Source organism: Chlorocebus sabaeus, chromosome 8 (genome assembly GCF_047675955.1).
Source record: "Chlorocebus sabaeus isolate Y175 chromosome 8, mChlSab1.0.hap1, whole genome shotgun sequence".
NCBI classification, from domain to species: domain Eukaryota; kingdom Metazoa; phylum Chordata; class Mammalia; order Primates; family Cercopithecidae; genus Chlorocebus; species Chlorocebus sabaeus.
In genome coordinates, this window is record NC_132911.1 from 124,840,298 (window position 1) to 124,855,895 (window position 15,598).

At 36.7% G+C, this 15,598-nt stretch overlaps 1 pseudogene; it reads right to left on the reverse strand.

Moving 5' to 3' along the window:
• Positions 1–12,281: 12,281 nt before the first annotated feature.
• On the reverse strand, positions 12,282–13,303 carry LOC103237361 (glucosamine 6-phosphate N-acetyltransferase-like; annotated as a pseudogene).
• Between the last annotated feature and the right edge of the window lie 2,295 nt (positions 13,304–15,598).

Genomic DNA, 15,598 nt, shown 5'->3' on the forward strand with positions numbered 1-15,598 from the left:
TTGTTAAAAACCTTTCAGCTCTTCTGAATCATGTGCATTTGGAATGCTGCTGCTTTCACGATTTCCAATTTTGTAGCATACCTTATAAGATTTAGTCCTTGGCTTATCTGAGATAGCTAATGAGCACATATGTTTTTCTTATGATCAAACTAGGATACTGTTACCAGTGCAGGTGTTGAGCAGAGATTCTGGAAGAAAGCAGAAAGAGAGAAAAAGAGAAGGCTCTCCATGTTGGTGTAAACAATAGTTAAAATTTAACCATATGTTTTTACATATTATAACTAAGGCAAAGGATATGATTCCTGCCTGGGTGTGGTGGTTCATGCTTGTGCATTTTGGAAGGCCGAGGTAGGAGGATTGCTTGAGCTTAGTTGGAGACCAGCCTGGGCAACATAGCAAGCCTCCATCTCCATATTTTATTATAATAAAATGTATTTTAAAGAATATGATTTCTTTCTTTTTCTCTACATATGGTTTGCAAACAAATATTTGCCTGAGTTGCGTTAGTTCCCCCTTGCAAATAGGGTTTTTCATTTTTCATATAGAGAAGTATAGATTTAAAAGTAAAGAGGAAATATACAGATTTTTGTCTATAGCAGCACTCAATAATTAGTGAATAAATATGTGGATCAAGTAGAATAAAATTCCTCTCAAAATCCTGATAATAAGCACTTCGCATATCTCAATATTTCAATAGCTGTTGAATTATTCTAAATTCAGATGAGACACATTTTGAATGTCTCTGTTTAGTACATGTGGTATATCATATTATTGTTGTATATATTGCATCCCGTTGGGAAAATATTATATGTCCCCTCCAATTTCTACCTTGTTGGTGTTACATTTGGCCATCAAATTGATTTTGGCCAAACTACTTTTCCTTGCATGAGTGAAAGTGGTATGAAATTCTTCAAGGACATTTAAGAGCCATTGCATGATTATGCCCTCATTCTTTTCCATTTGCTAATAGGTCAGAATGTCCCATAGAGTCTAATTTCTTCAGCTGCACCCTGGGATGAACAGAGCAACAACAACATCATCACCAAAATGCAAGACAAGCAAGAAATAAAAATTTTTTGAACATTATAATTTTAATTTTGGAGTAATTTATTTTTGCATAACCTAGTGAAAACCAGCTAATACACTATGGAAACATGTTTAAATGAGAATTTAGAATATTTCAGGTTTTTTCTGGATAGCTTTATGAAGAAGACCTGGGTTTTCCTGTCATCCTCTATCCATCTCTACCTATAGATGACAAGGCTGGTTTAAATGTATAATTCTTTCAGACTGGGAAGTGTTTGAACCAATCTCATGAACAAATAGCTGGCCACTTTGGTTTTCCTTCCATGTTGTGGATACACAACATGGTATAATGATAAGAGCCATATTAATCAGGAATTTGGGTTGTGATCTCCTCTTTGATGGAGGTTAGGATTGAACAATGGGCAAAACACTTAACCTCACTTTGCTTCAGTTTCATCCCATAGAAGAGGGTTATGGTCATATATTTATTTCCTACCTCAGATCTTTGCAAAGGCTGTTTCTGTTGCCTGGAATGTTCTCACTTCTGCTCATCCCTGACTGGCTTAATCCCCTTCAGGTCTTAAATTCAAAGTCCCCTTGGTAGGGATGGCTTTTCTGATCATGACTACCTTATTTAACTAGCTTTCCACTCTCCTTTCTGCTCTGTGATATGGCCCTGTTTGGCTACTATACAGCACACATGTCAACTTTTAACTATTTGTTTGTTTACTTGGTTATTGTCTGATTTTCCAAGACAATGTGCTCCTTGAGAAGAGATGTATTATCTTATGCATCACTGTAGTTCCAGCATAGACCACAGCGTGTGACATAGAGCAGGGACTCAAATATTTTGAATAAATAAGTAAATAATAATGGCCCATACTTACACTGAATACATGCAAGCACTGGTCTAAAAACCTCATGCATATTAACACATTTATTCTCAATAAACCCTATGAGGCAGAAAAACTATTACCATCTCCATTTTACAGATGGTGAGTAGAAGCTAAAAGATTTTATGTAATTTCCCAAGATCACACAGCTGGTAAATGGCAGAGTCAGGCATCAAAACCAGTGAATCTATGTGTCCTTAACGTATATACTCTATCTTACACAGTGGTTGTAAATGAACATTGAAAGAAATATGTATGGGAAAGTGGTTTCCATAAGGCTTATGCAAGTACCCTAACATAAATATTAGTATTTGTCACCAACTTATTTTTACATCCTTTGCTGTATCTCAGCAAACATTAGAAAAGGTACTGTCTAGAGCTCCCCTTTCAGCAATTAGTTTTCAACCTGTGTCAAAAATGTAAAAGCCGAGTTATTTTGAATGAAATGTTGGAATCATATAAATGTCAACATGAAGATTAGTTTCTTATAGCTCTGTTCAACATTTTAAAAAACTGTACCTGGGTGATGAGATAACATATACAACAAATCCCTGTGATGTGTGTTTATCTATGTAACAACCCCTCACATGTACCCTCAAACTTAAAAGAAAAAAAAGACAGAAAAAAAAGATACCCAAAGCAGAAATTCTCTGAATCTCAAAATTGTTTGATGTCAAATATGAAACAAAACAACAAATAACTGTTATCGGATAATAACACAAAACCAATTCATCTAAAATGTTTTTCATCTTCATATGTGTGTTGGGACCTAAAGAATCAAAGATGAGTAAGTCACAGGCTCTCATTTCAAGCAGTTCACAGTGGAGAAAGGAAACATATACAAAGAGTTAGATTCTTCCTACTCAAAGTGTCCTGTGATAGTAGCATCAGCATGCCTAACCTAGGAACTTACTAGAAATCCAGGCTTTCAGACCTCACCATCTCAGAACAACTGAATCAGAATCTGCATCTTACCAGAATACTGAGGTGACTGTATGAGCATTATAGAGTTGACAAGCTGAGTTTTAACTGATGTTACAAGTGGCATATTAGAGTATCTGTAAATTACCATGAAAACACAGAGAATGAAACACTAGCCTGAAGGAGGGGATGTGGATGTGCGTGTTTCCAAAAAAGGCTTTTCCAGCGAAGGTGCAATATGGCAGATGCCTGAAAGAAGAATAGTGTTTTTTAAGGATGATTAAAAAGAAAAGTGCATCCTAAAAGGAAGATTGGGGCAAGTAGGTAGACAGCAGGTGTATGCTGAGTTCTGAGAGCTTCTAAGTAGTTCAATCCACTTGGAAGTAAGGGAGAGTTAGTGTCAGGAGTTGAAGAAGAGGCAAACAAGGGGGAAATTTTGAAAGTCTTGATCCACACTGAGGCATTTTCCACATTAAAACTATATGTGGGTTGGGGAAAAAGAAGATTGGTTTTGTTGTTGTTGTTGTTTTGCTTTTACTTTAGAAAGATCACTCTGGTTGCCATGTGGTAGATGGATTGCACAGAGAAAAAAGAGAAGACATGATTGTGAAATGTTCAAAAGACATAAAGCTGGGTGGAGTAGTTGCAATAATAGATGACAAAAGCAACGTTCCTAATGATTTCACCAGATTTAGATAATGAATTTAACCAATAGGACAAAATTCAACAGGAAAAATATATACATAAAATTCAGCATTTGGGGGTGTGTGTGTATGTGTGTGTGTGTGTTTAAATAAGTTGAGAAAGTGCAAGAGAGAGGTAAACATTTTTGACACAGCTTGTAAAAAATTCCCCAAATGTTGTGATGGTAGATGTAGTCATAATTTAGTTGACCACAGGTTAAGCCTGGGCCAATGTTTCACTCATCAGCAGAGTCTTTGGTAAAATATCTGGCCCACGGGAAGTAACTGTTTCTCTTTTCTGACCGCTGTCTCTCATTTGTGCCTTTCTTCACCCACAACTCCACCACTGTATCAAAAGCCACGTCTATTAGTCTCAGGGGGTCTAAAAACAAACATGCTTACCCTTGGACAGGATATCAGGAAAAATGGAGGTTTTCTCATAGTGGCTTTTAATATATTGAACCACTATATGTGCTTTTCAAAATGCATTTGAATTACATGCTTACTGTTGACCATGGAAGAGAGAAGAAATCCCCTTGAATAAATACTTCCTTTTATTTCTTGTGTTCCTAGTTCCTAGCACAGTGCCTGACACAGTCCAAGCATTTAATATCAAAAAGGGGATGAATAACTAGATGAATGAATGAAATGAATGGATGCATGAATAAGGAGAGTGAAAAAGAGCATTACTGTGAAAGAGTCAAAGAGGGCACATGTAGATGTGCATTCCACATAAGAGGATGGGAGAGCAAATGTAACACGTCATGAAAAAAATATAGAACTCTGCCATTTTCTGCTCTGAGAAATAAATGGTCCATTAGCAACTCTTTAGCTGTTTCTACAATCCCCAAATCATATGTGCACACCCAGCAAAAATTTTCCCTACTGAACTTCCTTGCAGTCTCAGCTGCCTTTCCCTGGAGCCTCCCTCCTCTGTCATCTGTGATGGATTTGTGTCCCTCCCTGGGAGTTGTTCCCTGGGAGCAGTCACTGGAGCCTTGCCTCTGGAGTCCATTCTTCGGACGTCAGCACAGCTGGGCATCAGATGTCAGAGCCCCAGGATGGATAAACATGCAGTGTCTATACATTCAGGTTAGAAAGCTGTGAGTGCCCTGTCTGGCAGCCAGAACACAGGATTGTAAACAAGAACACATGATGAAAGCTCTGTTAAGGGATGAACTTTGGGCTCTAGTCTGAGAACTCTGAAAACCCTCTCTACACAATTTTGTGAGAAACACAGAGGTCTGGAGTTGCTATCTGCTCTTCAGTGTCAGGGAAGCCATTTCTAGATTTCACCATCCTGCCTAAAGGGCAATTTATTACCAGTCTTATTATTAAATGTTTACTTGATAATCCAAAATAATGGCATAAAATCTAAATACATTTTATGGAAATTTTTGAAAGCCATGCAAGCAAAATCATAGCCAAGCAAAGATTCTGCTCCCAGTGAATGTGTAGTGAATTCCTCTTGCTACCAAAAACTTGCATGACATTCTTTAATGTTTAAAATGATATTTAGTCATTGCTTTATTGTGTGTTTTGACAGTGGAATATTCCTTGCCTTTTAGCATAGCAAGAGCCATTGGGCAGGGATAGGAGTGAGGTGGTTCTTGGCTCCTTCAAAAAGCTAAGCCCCATAGCCACAATTATACCAGGAAAATGGGTTTACTTCCTCCTCTGGGAGGCATTAGAAATGTCTAGAACTACATTTTGGGAGGAATGAGAATAGTCACAAAATGTCAGCTCTGCCCTTTGAAACTAGAGAAGTCAACTAGTGAATTGGTTTTTGTTACTCTTTTTCCATGCCTGTCCTCAATTTCATTATTCTCTTTACAGCCTCTTTTTGCTCATCAGTTACTATTCTTCCTGTTAGTAGTAGCAGTAGTAATAGTAACATATTACTACTGTGTATTTATAAATAGTAATTTCAACCTTTTATTGAATTTGTGCTATATAATAATCATCTTAATCTTACAAAAATCCTAGACTTAAAGTCTGGCCTTTTCATGGTCAGTGGTCAATCATCAGAGTCACAACAGGAGTTCTGAATAATCGGCATGCTCACATTTAAGTAGGGGTGCCATATTGGTTGTAAGTCATCTGTATTTTCCTTAAAGCAACTGTGTTCGAGAACTGTTGCTGGTACTCAGCCCCAGAGCAACTTTTCTTTACTCTCCTTTGTACTGCTGAGACTGGAAGCCTGAAAACTACGTTGCCCAATTTCCTTTGCCTATTAGATATCAATAGGACTAGTTTGCCTGGGTTTCCAGAGATATAAGTTTTTCACTGCTAAAACTTGAAAATTCCTTGGCAAATGAGGATGAATTGATCATCTTACTTGCCAGTTACATTTATGTTAGATGAGTGGGAAGCACTTACATGGGATTAGAAGGCCTGAGGAAGGTGGATGACATTTCAATTACTGGCAGCGCATTGACAGGCTTTTGGTTTCCTAATGAACAGCAGCAGCAGCAGCAGCATCTCCTCTAAGAATGTCATGGAGAATGCCAGCTCCTGCAATCTGTAGTGAAAATAGAGGCTCCCTGTGGCTGCAGACTTCTTTGTAACATTAGCTTTCCTCTTTTGTTTCTCCAGACATTCTAATATTTTGTAAATGATACCCTATATTAAATCCCTTTCTGCCTGAAATACCTTCAGTGATTTCTGTTTCCCTGATTGGACATTGATAGAGGGCCCCATTGAAAGATTGCCTCTGAATAAAGGGAGCAACTACAGTTAGCTGGGATGTGAAATGCTAATCAGAAAAACTGTAGAAAAAGCTCAATCAAATAGATTTTTCCAAGATGGCAGAAGGTCAGAGAATAGGGATGATATAACCAGGAGAATGCATGAAGACTCAGGTTACCTGCACTGTAGCAGCAATTTATTCTGAGTCTTTCTAGGTCTCTGTAAATAAGCTCTGGCTGTCTTCCCAGGATTGACTCAACAATTTGAAGACTCCGAGACCTGTTATTGGAGCCCATTAAAAATCAGAACTCTGAGAAACAAAGAAAGATGGATGAGATTGTTTCTACATCTCTACTTCTTTCTAAGTTATGACATCCTCTGATGGGATAGATGGACTTCATTGTTACTTCCTGAAAATTTCCTCTGCATAGTGTTTCATCGTCTATAATGCTGTTTTAACTACATGCCTGTCTCCAATATTGAATTGTCAGCTCCTTAGAGATACAACTTAATTATCTTCAAGGCTTAATAGTGCTTGGTGTATAAAATGATATTCAATGGTTTCCCATTTCATTCAGGATAAAACTCAAAACCCTTACCAAAGGCACACACGATATGCATCCTGGCCACTGCCCTAAACTCGTCTATTATATTTTTCCTTAATTATTTTGCTTCAGTCATACAGGTAAGGTATTAATGTTCCTCAACGATGTCAAACTTGTTTCTATTTAATGGTCTTTGCAGTTATTTTTAAAAAGCTGTCCAACATACTTTTAAACTAGATGGCTACATGGCTTGCCCCCTTCCTTCTGAACTCTGTACAAAGGATATCTTTACAGTGACACCTTCCCTGACCACTCAATATTAAAACTTACTAAACACGACAACAGCAAAACCTGTCCTCCAGCACATATTGTTTCCTTTGCGCTGTTTTGTTTTACTCCATAACACTTTTCAACATCATCCCAAATATGTATTTACATAGTAACTATTATTGTTTCTTCCTCTTAATAGCATATAGTCTGCTTCTTGGAGGTAGGAGATCATATATAGGCATAGAGGTTGGGGTAACAATACAAATTAAAGATAGAAAAACAAGAAACAAATGACCTGATTTAAAAATGGCCAAAGATTTTAACAGACACCTCACCAAAAAAGATATATGAATGAAAATAAGCAAATGAAAGATGTTCTACCTCCTATGTCATCACAGAAATGCAAATTAAAACAATAATTCTAAGATACCAATACACACCTATTAAAATGACCGAAATCCAACACTGACATCACCAAATACTGACAAAGATGTGAACCAACAGCAACACACATTCGTGGCTGATGAAAATGCAAAATGCTGCAGCCACTTTGGGAGACAGTTTGGAGGTTTCTTCCAAAGCTAAACATACTCGTACCATATGATTCAGAAATTGTGATAATTGGTATTTACCCAAAGGAGATAAAGGCTAAGTCCACATGAAAACCTGCATACAGATATTTCTAGCAGCTTTGTTCATAATCACCAAAACTTGGAAGCAACCAACATGTCCTTTGATAAGTGAATGAATAAACTGTGGTACATCCTGATCATGGAATATTGCTCGGCCTTAAAAAAATATATAGCTATCAAGTCATGAAAACACATGGTAGAAACTTAAATGAATATTATACTAAATGAAATAAACCAATCCAAAAGACTAATATACTGTGTAATTCCAACTATATAACATTCTGGAAAAGGTAATATTGTGGAGATGGTAAAAAGATCAGTGGTTGCCAGGGCTTAGTGGAGAGAGAGGAATGAAGAGGCATAGCAAAGAGGAATTTTAGAGCAGTGATATTGATCTGTATGACATTCAAATGGTGAATTCATGTCATTATGAATTACCTAAACCCACAGAATGTACAGCACCAAGAATGAACCCTGAATGTAAACTATGGATTTTGGCTGGTAATATGTCAATGTAAATTAATCAGTTATAACAAATGTACTACTGTAATGGGAGATGCTGGTAATGGGGGAAGCTGTGACTATGTATGGGTAGGGGCATATGAAAAATCTCTGTATCTTCCTTTCAATTTATTTTGTAAACTTAAAATTGCTTTAAAAATAAAGTATATTTTTAAAAAATTAAAACAGCTAATTTCCAACACAGAATCTCATTACAGATAAAAAAAAAAATTACAAGTAACCACTTCTAACTCATTTAAAACTCAAATACAAATTCCTCAAAGGGATAATTTAAACTAACATATTAACAAAATCATAAGTAGTTTTCATTGCAATGCAACTTTCCTTGACATAACCTGGCCTCTAAAATTTTATAGCAATGAGATATCATAATTATATATTCATGCATAGGTTCTTTTATTCATTCACAGATATTTAATGACTGTCTGTTGTCTGTCAAGTCACAGGCACTATACATGGTGAACAAAAATAGGTGCAGTTTCTGCCTTTACATCTAGTGGCAGAGACAACCAATAAAATCATCAAGAAGACAAATGAGAAGTTGATGTTGGGAAAAGTGTGAAGACGGAGAAGTAGGCTTTGCAGAAGTTAGGAAAGGTGTCCCTTAAAAATGAGATAGTCCAGGCCGGGCGCGGTGGCTCACGCCTGTAATCCCAGCACTTTGGGAGGCCGAGGCGGGCGGATCACAAGGTCAGGAGATCGAGATCATGGTGAAACCCCGTCTCTACTAAAAATAGAAAAAATTAGCCGGGCGCAGTGGCGGGCGCCTGTAGTCCCAGCTACTGGGGAGGCTGAGGTAGGAGAATGGCGTGAACCCGGGAGGCGGAGCTTGCAGTGAGCCGAGATTGCGCCACTGCACTCCAGCCTGGTCGACAGAGCGAGACTCCGTCTCAAAAAAAAAAAAAAAAATGAGATAGTCCAAGAGATGAGGTGGAGATAACTGTATTGAAAACCGATCTGACAGCCTCTCATTAAGATAGCAAACACTAGAGAAAGACTAAATTGTGTAGAATGGTCATAATTTTGGTATGTTTTAGATATGTGAGGTATGTTCTGTTTTATACTAGTGCTGGTAGAAATTAACACTCAAATGTGTTTAAAAATATAATGCATCATGAAAAACAAACCACCATAATAAGAAAAAAGATTTTAATGATTTAAACTGTGACAGTTTGAAAATACTCAATAGGAGGATTGCAAAGAAAATCAATGAAGTTTCCAAAATATGAAGCAAAAAATAGACATGGAATATACATAAATAGAAAAAATAGAAATAGTCCTATTAGTCAATATCCTGTAAATAAAAGGCACAGAAAGAAAAAATGAAGAAAACAAAAATGAAAGATTTATTAAATTATAGAAAAATTTCCCACAGTTAATACAGAACACACTTCAGATTCAAGAACCCACCTCAGGTCTGTTAGTGAGGAACACTTCTTTCCTATTTGTGATATTTTTGCTCTAAGAAAAAAACATTTACTGTTACTCAAAGCTTCTTTTCACCTGTTGCTCTGTCCCAGGGGACATGGAGTAATTTATATTATGGATAACTTTGTGATGATAAAATCAACAATTGCTCAGCTCTGTCTTGCTTTTACTTAGGGGCAAATTCTCCATGTAAAGTTGGCTGGTATCCCTTTTGGCTCCTCTAGGGAGATACTGTGTCACTGTGAGGGGCAGAATAGGTTGTTCCGGTGCAGCAGCACTATATCCTCCTAATTTTGTCTAAATGTTAAGAAGCCATTTGACTCTGATATTCAAGCAAATTCTCTAATGATGCTGTAATACTGTGGCCTGTAACTAGACTTCAAAAAATAAATCTATTGACTGAGAATCTGCATAGGGAAAAGTGCTATCAATAAGTCTCTTAAGAGACCATAAATTAAAAAAAGACATACATCCCTGTGTACATTCTGATTATTTATCCAAGCACTAAAAATTAAGAAAAGCTTCTAAAATTTTGAAGACTGAAATTAAAAAAAAAAATCACTACCAAAGAGGCATTAATCAGGCTAATATTATGATCCTCATCAATAATACTAGATGTGGAAGTAGATGAAACAATTTCTTCAGATTTATGAGAAAAAAATATTTTTAATCTTCAAATTCTGTATCCATGAATTATAAATCAAGTGTGAGTATGCCATAAAGGCATTCATGATTCATAAAGTTTACTTTTCATTCACTCTTGTCTTAGGAAGTTACTTAAATATGAACTAAAAGAAATCAGGAGTAGAAGCAAAAATTAGAAGATACCAGATCCATGTTACAGCAGGTCTAATTTAGCATTAAAGAGATGTAGGTTTCAGGGTACTTCCTGTCAGACCCAATAACTCAGACTGAAGCAGAAAGATGATGTTATGGGAAAAGGGGTGAAATATTTTAAGAAAAAAATGTGGCATTGAATAAAGTCATTTAAAACATGGAAAGCTGAAGATTTGGTAAATGCAAATAATGTTCTTAAAAGACAATAGAAATCACCAGAATGAACAAAGAGCTATTCAAAAAAAGTCATGATTCAAATATAAAGTAAACATAATTTTTAAGCAAGTGTTGGGCATCAAAAAACAGTCCTTTGGACATTAATGGTAAAACAAATTTCTTTTGAGTGCTCCAGGAATCATAACATTGTATATAAGAAAGGAAATAAAATCCTAGCTTATGGATGTCTCTTAGACATTAATAGTAATCTCATACTTATTAATATAAATGTTTTTATGATGTTTTTTAATACTTAGAGTAATGTCGTGGATAAAGTTGAAAGCTTGCTTGTAGTTGTAAGATGAAGAATAAGTGTCAACCAAGTATAAGTGCAGCTGACAGAGTGGAATAGAATTTGTGTTTTTGTGTTGGGGAATGAATAGGGTGAGAGGAAATGCGGAGAGAAGTAATCAGACCCTATGGGTCTGGCTTTGGTTGAAAACCCAAGTGTCCTACCAACCAGCCTCTCTGACCTCCAATTTCTTCATCTACCAAATGTCCATGCTATTAATTCCTTCCTCCAGGTTTGTTGTAAGATTGTATTAGGACAATAGTTGCAAAAATCACTGTGAATTACAATTTCCTACAGGATTGTAGTTATTAGTTACACAAAGAAAAAGCACCATTTTATATTGCATAATTTTCATATCTCTGCTTTTATGAAAGCATTGTTGTAAGCCTGATGGGGAATACAGAGATAAAAAAATATCACTAGAAAGAAAAGAGTTCCTCTTCAAGAGTCTTCTTTCTAGTGATATTTGCTCACAAACTTGAGAAGGAAAAAAAGTATAAATCAAATGCATGAAATTAAAATTCTGTGGAAAATGGAGATGGATTACTTCTGGTTGAGAACCTCGGAGAAAGCATCATGCAGAAGACAAGAACACTTGAACTATATCCTGAAAGATGTTTGGATGTTGCAGAAGTTTGGATTACAGCCAGATATTCTGAGCATAGAGAGCAGGTGACAAAAGGTGCCTCAGGATACTTGAAGGTGAATGGAGAGCATAATCAATAATTCATGAGGGATTAGTAATTCATAAGGGATCTGGCCCCAAGATCCAATCACCTCCCTCCAGACTCCACCTCCAATACCGGGGATTACAATTCAACATGAGATTTGGGTGGAGCCTACAAACAATATCAGTACATTTTAAAATATTGTATTCCACTCAATTCTCTAATATTCCATTTTTGATAAAAATGTTACTTCAGAGGCCCATGAAAAGAAGCCCATGGGCTTCAGATGCCCATGAAATGAAACACTGGGGTAGAAATACATCTGCTGAGATTTGCTAATTCACTGTTAAAAATACCTTAGATTTCTAATGTAATTGCTTTTCAGTATTTTTAACAAATGAATAATTATATTTCACAAATAAGAAAAATGGTGCTTTTTATCTACACAGAACTGTACAAACTTCTAGTAAAACTTTTAAATTATTTTACTTTGAATCTTGTCAAATGAAGCATTTTCATTTCTTCTACACTTCTTTAAAAGGCTAAACAAGTTTGCCTGCATTACTATCACCACATGTTGGACTGTACTATGTTTAGTTGTAATAACTAATTTATCCATCCTCACTTAATATGTGGGAAATGATACAGCCCTAAGTGTATTGAGATATGTTTCTTTGAAACAAAAATATTTAATTTTTTGCATGTGATAAGAAACAGCCTTATTCAACATACACTTTTTAAAAATGAGCAACACAGCAGACATATGACTCCTTACTACCCATCATCTTGACTACCAAGAAATGAAGCCAAACTTAAAAAAAAAAATTCAATAAAAGATTCAAGCTAAAAATATATTCCTTTGGTTAAAAATCATTCCCTTTATAATATTGGTTTGTAATCTAAATTCACACACATCCCACCAGCCCAAAATAATCTTCTGAATGTCATTATACTTATAGTATTGCCATGTTTTTTTTCAGTCCGGTACTTATGGAGGTTACTGGGATGCAGCAATACATTATTTTAACTCTGCAAGGAGTATAGACTTGCAGCATTAGCCCCTTTAACAATTTTCTAGAAAAGATTTTTAGTTTAGAAACCTCCAGCCCATGCGGTTTTCCTCAGATCTAGTGTATCCAAGCTTTTTATACAAACCAACGTTTTGTGGTAGAAATTCAAGGGAAATCTTATAACAGTTCAGTTTCTAGCTTAGCAAAGTCAGAGTTGATAATAACAACTTGCCAAGCTGCTTTTCTCTGCATTCGTCGTTAATGATAACATCTTCTATTCTTCCTCTCTTAGAACAGAAATGGATGAATTTGTGTTCTATTATCAGAGCTGCTGTAGCAACAATCTGTCCTAGAGTTGCATCTTCTACATCTGTAACATGATAGTCCCCAGATTTCTTTATATGCTCAAAAGATTTCATAAATTGTTCAGGGTTCACAACTCCAGTCTCTCTTGTCAGCTGGCCCCGTTATCTTAACACACACACACACACACACACACACACACACACACACACACACCCCTCTACTTAAGTCAGCAGTACAAACAGGTCTCAAAACAGGTCTCCTCCAGGACGTGTTGGGGAAGCGGCTGGAGAAAATCTAGATGTATTCTGACTCCAGGCTAGTACTTTGAGTACTCTGGTCAAATATAGGAGTTTCATCAGGTTTCATTTTTGCAGTAAGGTCTTGTTTTCCCATCTTAAGCTCTAGATTACTATCCTCCATAGAGCCCGATCATCATACTAGACAGGTAGCTCTGTCTCCCCTATTCAGCGAACCCTGCCTGTAGATGCCCTGTAGTCGATGCTGCTAGCCAGGCGCATTGGACCCTATGACTCACTTTTACACGGGAAATATTAGAACTGAAACAATGGGGGATGAGTGTTATACAATATATTAATTAAGAAAGAAATTAGAGACCACCAATTTTGGAGAAAATAATGAGTCAAACATTGTTTTGTTAAACAATACTCTGCTTTATTATTTATTTACTCTTCCTCAACTTGAAACTTTTAAAAATTAGATAATATATGTATTATAATCATAAAATGTTTATGCTAATTATACTTACATAATTGTATTAATTTTATATGTACATATATATTTAACCCTAGACATACTAAATGTATATCTCTAGGGGTTGGTTGTACTAATTTTTGTTTAAGGAAAACCAAAAACTTCCATGTGATTGTCTGTATTTATGGAATATGACCACAGAACATACTCTAAGAAATTTCCAAATGAACTAAAGAGTTAAATGATATGGTTTGGCTCTCTGGGCCTACCCAAATCTCATCTTGTTAACTGATTTTTATTTATTTATTTATTTATTTATATTTATTTATTTTTTTGAGATGGAGTCTTGCTCTGTCGCCCAGGCTGGAGTGCAGTGGCGCAATCTCGGTTCACTGCAAGCTCTGCCTCCCGGGTTCACGCCATTCTCCTGCCTCAGCCTCCTGAGTAGCTGGGACTACAGGGGTGTGCCACCAAACCTAGCTTTTTTTTTTTTTTTTTAGTAGACACGGGCTGTCACCGTGTTAGCCAGGATGGTCTCGATGTCCTGACCTCGTGATCCACGCACCTTGGCCTCCCAATGTTAACTGATTTATATAGGAGCACAGCTAGTTATGTGTATAAAATAGAATTGGTAGGGGACTTCAAAAAAACAAAAAGTTGAGACGTTTTTATAATAAGGTGGAGATAGACTTTTCTCATTGAAATATTTCCTTTATATTTGTAATAAGGCTGTTAGAACGCTGGAAAAATAGAAAATAACTAAAGAGATTTGTTCAGTGTTGAACATTAGGACTTCTAATCCAAATTTCTTTTAAATAATTGCAAAACACAAATGAAAAAGAAAAGCTTTTTGAAAAATATAATGAAGTCCTAATCCTAGAGCAAGGGAGGAAACAAAGCTGACAATCAAAAAGAGATTGACTATGGTTTATTAGGTGCTATAGCTTAAATATTTGTGTTCCCTCCTGCCCACTCTTCAATTCATATGTTGAAATCTTAATCTCCAAGGTGGTGGTAGTAGGAGGTGGATTCGAGAGGTGATTTGTCATGAGGGCCAATCACTTTGAGAGGTGATTAAGTTATGAGGGCCAAGCCCTCATGAATGGGTTTAAAGCCCTTATAAAAAGTTCTTGAAAGTGTTCCTTTTCCCTTTCTACAATGTGAATACACAGTGAGAAGACAGCTGTCTGTCTGTGAAATATGAAATGAGCCTTTATAGGATACCAAATCCACCTCCATCTTGATCTTGAACTTTCTGCCTCAAGAACTGTGAGAAATGTTTATTGTTCCTAAGGCAGCCAGTCTATGGCAATTTGTTGTAGCAGCCAGGATAGGCTACAGCAAAAATTGGTGCTGAAAAGTGGAGTACTGCCATAACAAGTATATAAAAATGGAGGACTCGCTTTGGCACTGGGTAAAAGATTGAAGCTGAAGAGTTTGAGGTGCATAAAGAAAACACTTATATTGCCAGGAATAGATTCTTAGGAGCAATTCTAAAGAGGAATCGAGAGGAGGAGGGGTTTAGAGAAAACCTAAATCTTCTTAGAAAAAACCTAAGTGGCCAGGCGTGGTGGCTTATGCCTGTAAAACCAGCACTTTGGGAGGCTGAGGCGGGCGGATCACGTGAGGTCAGGAGTTCGAGACCAGCCTGGCCAACATGGTGAAGCCCTGTCTCTACTAAAAATACAACAATTGTTTGGGCAGGTGGTGAGCGCCTGTAATCCCAGCTAGTCAGGAGGCTGAAGCAGGAGAATCGCTTGAACCTGGGAGGCAGAGGTTGCAGAGAACCGAGATCATGCCGCTGCACTCTAGCCTGATAACACAGCAAGACTCTATCTCAAACAAAACAAAACAAAACAAACCTAAGTGACCCTGAACAGAATGTTAGTAGAAATATGGCTGATAAAGGTCATTCTTATGAGATCTCAGACAAAAATGAGGAACATGTTT